Raw genomic sequence first — 6,533 nt, forward strand, 5'->3', positions numbered from 1 at the left:
GCAGTGATCTTAGTGCGAAAGAAAATCAGTCAAGGAAAAAAACCTGGAAGGGGCTTCCCTGGTGGTGCATTGGTTAAGAGTCCGCCTGCCGATGCAGGGGACATGGGTTCGTGCCCCGGTCCGGGAAGATCCCACATGCCGCGGAGCGGCTGGGCCTGTGAGCCATGGCTGCTGAGCCTGCATGTCCGGAGCCTGTGCTCTGCAATGGGAGAGGCCACAACAGTGAGAGGCCCGCATACCGCAAAACAAACAAACAAACAAAAAAAAAAAAACCTGGAAGGCCACCCAAGAAGTCTTGAATATTTTGCTGCATTATCTGTTGTGTATATTAGGAAGCAGGTATCTGAGGGAGAATGTTTTTCCAGGAAGACATGTTAAAGGAACAGTATCTATTTGTCTGTTAGCATTTAGCAGTTACCAGCACCCATCCCCAAGGTGGTCATAAGTTTATAAAAGCAGTACTTTCATGATTAAAAAAAAAAAAAAAAAAAACACCTTGGCAAAGAACAAGAAAAAATTGTAGATAAACTTGCATAAAAGAAAGAACTGATGAGACTACATGGTAAACGTTGGATGTCTAACCAACTTCATTGGCAAAACTTTCCTTATTCCTTGTTGGACTGATGTTCAAGAATGAAGAAAATGGAAAATATTCTATTATTTTACATTTGGTTAATGGAATTTAAAGTGTAACATTCAGCTACTTTATCCCTGGATGTACCTATAAGAAGAGACAAACTGGATATCTAAAATAAGCCTTGTCCTGCATTTGTACTTTACCTAGACAACATTGTAAAATGTTCTTAACAGTAGAGAATGGCACTAATAAGAGTAAGGATGATCCTTATCCAACCAGAAAACAACATCGAAGTTGTTTATTTTAATTCCATGTGACACTCCAGTGATGCCAGAAGTGTGTTTCTGTCTTGGGTTACATATGAATGGATGACTAGAAAGGATTCTGTCAAGATATTTTAAATTCTGAGACATTGCTCAAACGTTCCCCCCACTGTTAGCTAAGGTGACCATTTGTTTCTAAATTTTGCTTCTCTGTGATCCTGGAGTTCAGAAGTTATTGCTGGAGTTACACTATATTCTGCATGAAATACACAGTTCACAATTTTAAAAAATAGTAGCAAAATCCTTTTATGTCTGATTCATTTACCAAAATAGATCAGAATTTCCAATATATGTTATATATTATCTATGTGTAACTATATATAATGATGTACTGTATATGATGCTAATATATTTTTAAAATCCTCATTTAAGCAAAGACATTCTCTTCCCATGCTGTCAGGATAATTTTTCTATTTTCTGTTAACATTATGACAGTAATATTTATATTGAATGACTTGATTAAGTAATGAAAATGTCATTGTAGGTAATTTTCTTGATATTCAAATAATGCAATTTGTTCATCAACAGAAAACTTTTCCACTGTGGAACTCTGCACCCAAATTTCAGCTACAGAATTTGATTTCGTAGACATTTAGAGTTGGTAGAGATTTCAGTGATTAACCCAGAGGCTACAAAGTCCAGGACCAGACAGTGTAACTGAGTGAAGCTGCACCAGTGGCATATTACACACCAGTGTATTCCTCACTTCCACACACACAAATACGTGGGCCCACTGTTGTCAGATCTTCCAGTGTTTCAAACAAGTGCAGGTTTTTGTGTGAAATGTCCTGGTTTAAATGTTCAGAGTGCCCACTCTGTGCCAGGCCCTGTCCTAGGCCCTGGGAATGTAACAGTGAACACAACCAACAAAATTCCATCTCCCTGGAGCTTATATTCTCATCACCAGTTGGTGGCTTGAGAGCCAACCCAACCTCTGTGGAAATCGCCTTTGTTGTCTGGGCAGGTGAGTTTCAGGACCTACATGTGTACTTCCACGGGAAGGCCCCCTGCTGCTTCACGTGCAACCCAGTACACTGCCCAGAAGCTAACCTCTTCAGAAAGGTCTCTGGGAGCCCAGGGTTCCCTCCCTCTCCATCTAGACTGGGAGCTCCTCCAGGACAGGAAGTATATCTTTTTTTCTTTTTAAACTTATCTCTCAATCTTCAGCCCCATGAGCATTCATGGCCAGATATAGGCACTTTGTAAATGTTTGCCAACCTAAACCTGTAATTTCCCTGTAACTACAAAACAGAATTCTTAGTCTTCTTTCACATAATAGCTTTTAAATATTGCAAGGCATGTTTCTTTCAGAATTCTGGCTAAAGAGCCCCAGTTTTTTCAACCACTGGAGTAAGTTTCCAGCCCTATCACATCCTGGTCTTGGGACACCCTTTGGTTTGTGGTGTCCTCACAGCAACACCCCAGAAATGGACTGACCAGTTCAGAGAGCAGGATTAAACAGGCTTATTGTTTCAGGCAGCTGAACTGATAACAAGAGTGGTTCTGTGTCCAGCCCTGTGCTCAAATTCAGGCTCCACTACTTACTGGCCACCTGACATTGAGTCAGTTATTTATCTGCCCTGGGCCTCAATTTCCTCATCCATAGAATGGAAATAGACTTACCTGACAGGTTGTGCATGAGAAGTAAACGAGCTAATACCTATAAAGTGCTTAGGACAATGCATGGCTCAGAGTAACCATTCAGTGTGTAACCAAGCAGGACTCTATGGGGCCTTCCCAGGAAAGACTCCTTCATGTCCTCCACCTGCCTCTTGTTTGTAGAAAAACTTTAGCCTCCTAGGCCTTCCCTGAGTTACAAAGAATAAATTTAATCAGAGAAGTGAGAAAATGCAGAAACAAGGGAAAACGGTCAAACGACAAAATAATAGTTGTACCATTAAAGTCAAGGACCTATAGTTCCTCCTTAAGGGCTGTAGATAGTATTCTGAGCCACGTCCTTTGAGCTGTTTTGCAGATACTAAGACCCCACCAGGTGGAAGGAGTTAACTGCATGCTGACCACAAGCACGTAGACCCCAGATGGGTTGGAACCAGAAGGTTGATGATGTGGACTCCCGATTACCTCACCACCAACCAGTCAGGCTGAGTAAGATCTCCGCCTGTCCACGCCTTGATGGTTCCAACTGCTTCTGACACATGCCAAAGGACCACACAGGAGCAGAAAAGAGGTGGCACCCCAGTTCCAGGAAGACCCTGCCTATTTCCAGAAAAGCACTACATATGCCTCCCCTCATTAACCGTGCCCTTAAAATCTTACCTCAATCGTCCCCTGGGGAAGAAGTTGATTTATGACCTAAGTTCCCAAGTCTCTATTCTCTAGCCATTGAATAAAGCTTTGATCTCAGCTTCAACCTCATTTTTGGCTGCATGAACCCCAACAGAAAAAGAAACTTCCCCGCTGAGGCAGGGGCCTGGGCTGGGCTAGGGCCCAAGTGTGGTCCATACAACCTAATTTGGTAACAAATGGATATTAGCTATGATGACTACTGCTGTAGTCCAAATGTGTGCAATTGTGTCACACTTTTAGCCCCTGCTAGGTTTTTTCACATGATCTACCTTAAGTCAGTTCTCCCTCTTTCATGCTTATGCATCTGGTTGTTCTGAACTACAGTGTAACTCATTATACACTTACCACTTTTCGATTTCTTGATGCTATTTTCAGGCCCAACTATCTATACTTTTCAATCCAAAATTTGTGATTCAACAGTTGAGTATTGTGTCACCTGCACTGAAAACTATTGTTTAACCCTTTGGTTTCTTAATGTGTAGTGTTCATGGTTAAGTGTGCAAAGAATATTTTTTGCCTGAAGGACTGTCTTGAAGAATTTATTACAAAATATAAACCTGTCGTTTGGTTTATTAGAGAGATTCTCTCATCTCTAGATGTGGGTGGGGCAAGAATGAGGGTAGAAATGGGAAGGTGACAAAAGAGGAGGGACCTGGGAGGTAGAAGTTAACGATGGTGGGGAAACGTATCAAAAAGGAAGCTCCCTGAATAAGCTTTTGAGAATCAGGGCTGTCACCAAAGACCTTATGATTTGGAAGCCCAGAAATGGCTTCATTCAATAATTCCACAAATATTTTTCAGGACCTACAATATGCAAGGCAACGTGTTAGAAGAAATAGGGATATATACATACATACATAAGATAGTCCCTGCCTTCAAAGAGGTAAGTGCTGGAGGTAAGATATGTAAATAAATAGATATAATACAATGTAATGTAATGCAATGTCTGTGTGAGATAGATAAAAGCTAAATGCCTTTAGAATTTAGGGGCAGCATTTTCTACTTCTGTTGCCCTTGTAGATTGTATTACTGGCCCAATTTTTTACCTCTCCTTATATGCGTGGTTTTTGTCGTGTAATTTTGCATTTCTTTCCTACTGTGAGTGGGGCACACTTACCTATCTCTTGACCTTGGGCTTGTCCATGACTTGCTTTCGGCAAAATATGAGGCAGAAAAGGTGTGCCAGTTCCAAATTTAGGCCTAAAGAGACCTCTGTTTCCACTTAGGTCTTTATCATGACCATAAGAACATGCCTGATACTAGTTGCAGAGGCAGTAAATAGCCTGCAGACTGATCCATCAGTTCCACAGTTGACTAAAATCTTCTATAATAAATCCTTTGCTCTTTATCATTCAGAGCAACTCTACTTTTCTTCAAACTCTGATACAGAAACTGGGTAGCTGGAAGTGGGGAGCTGCCCTAACAAAAACCTAAAACATGTGGCATTGCTTTGGGGAACAAGTGGCAGATGGATACTGGGAGGACCCTGAGAAGGTTGTTAGTGAAAACCTGAAAGGCCTGGATGAGGGTGTTAAAGAAGCCTGAAGAGCTTCCAAGGAGGCTGTCAAGGAGGGATTAGAGGAAAGGAAAACATTATTGGAAGCTAGAAGAGACCTTGATTGTGCAGTAGAGTTCAGCAAAACTGTCACCTGTGGTAAAATGGAAAATAAAAAATGTACCTAATAAACTTGATCCAGCTATAATTTCTGGGCAGTGCTGAGGGTACCACCTGGCTTTTTCTAGCTGTCTAAAGTAAAATGAGAGAGGGGAAACATACCATAAGGAACAAATTACTCCATTCTCAAATGTGATTTGGAGAAAATGTTAAAGGCTCAAGAGTCTTTTAAGCCAGGAAAGGGTTCTCATATTCAGAAATGGCTTCCAGGCAAATATCAAATCCAGAGCCGGGCCCTAAGATTTGTTTCAGACCTGAGAAAGATGACAGTGCCTCAGGACATTTCAGACGCAAATGGCCTTTACACATCTTGAAGGCATGACTTTGTAGACCCTGCCCAAGGCTTCCAAGAATCTTAGGGATGTTGTTCATTAGCCTCATCGGGAGTCCAACATAGAAGAGACTGTTTCCAATAGATTCATGGAAGGCTTTTGTGTAAATGAATGGACGTAACAACTCCATAGGTTTAAAAACTTCTATCAGCTTGGATAGGGATAGTAGAAAGAGACCTTGGGATCTCTAATTCCTATGGGCAGGAGGCAGGCTGAGAACACTACTCAGTGGCAAACATGTGACTTGTGGGAAAGGATGACTCAGAGGACAGGACAAAGAGCCATGGAGAATAAGCCCTGGGGGTTATGCCTAAATCCTAGTCAAAGCAACAAGTTAATAGACTTAACTGTTAATAGACAACTGACTGATATATGCCTCTCATTCTCCCACCCTCCTTTTAAAATGGGGACGTCTAGAGAAGCGATGTTATTCCTAATAGGAATCTGGGTCAAAGAGGGAAGATTATTTCTAAGTTCATAAGTCTTCAGACTGAGAGGAATGGTACTAAAGGATCTTTACCCAAGTACCTCATCTATACCTGGACCTGATTAGATGATGAGCTCCTAGACTTTGAGCTGTCATAATGGAGGACCTGGGAAAAGTATGCGTTTATTTTGCACGTGGGAATGGTATGAATTACTCTGGTCAAATGGGGGACTGAAATGATAGCTCAGCATCTTCCATCCCATGTGTTCTTTTAAAAATGTGACTAGGTGGGGAGTCTATGCTCCCACCCTCTGGCAGGCTTATGAAAAAAATGATACCACGTGATTTCTGAGGGAAGGTCATAAACAACAGGCAACAGCTTTTGACATGCTTGCTGGACTCACACTAGAGCCCAAAGTGGTCATGTAAACAGTCTAATGGCCCTGAGCACGGAGCCCACACTCACCCAAGGAGAGACACAACGAGGTCCTGAAACTAAAAGCCCTGGCCAACCCCAGCCTAGCTCCCTGCTGTTTCCACTCCATCCAGCATCTGACTGCAAACCTAAGAGATCCAGCGTGAAATCACTCAGCTGAATCCTTCCTTAACTCCTGATGCATAGAAAAATGGAGACAATGATTGTTGTTTTAGGCCACAAAGCTTGGGGATGATTTGCAGCAGTAACTAACTGAAACACTATGTTTCTGGTAGAAATGTAATACGAGTAAGTATAATTTAGATGAGACCACAATTTCATTTTCCATTCACCTGAACCAGAAATATTAGGTTAATAATGAAGAAAGTATACTAAATTTTTATTCCCCTGGAATTTGCAAGTTTTTCAAACATTGCTTTTTTAAGGCATTGAGCTATTCACTGTATTCTGCTTTAT

This window comes from Mesoplodon densirostris, chromosome 1 (assembly GCF_025265405.1).
Source record: "Mesoplodon densirostris isolate mMesDen1 chromosome 1, mMesDen1 primary haplotype, whole genome shotgun sequence".
NCBI classification, from domain to species: Eukaryota; Metazoa; Chordata; class Mammalia; order Artiodactyla; family Ziphiidae; genus Mesoplodon; species Mesoplodon densirostris.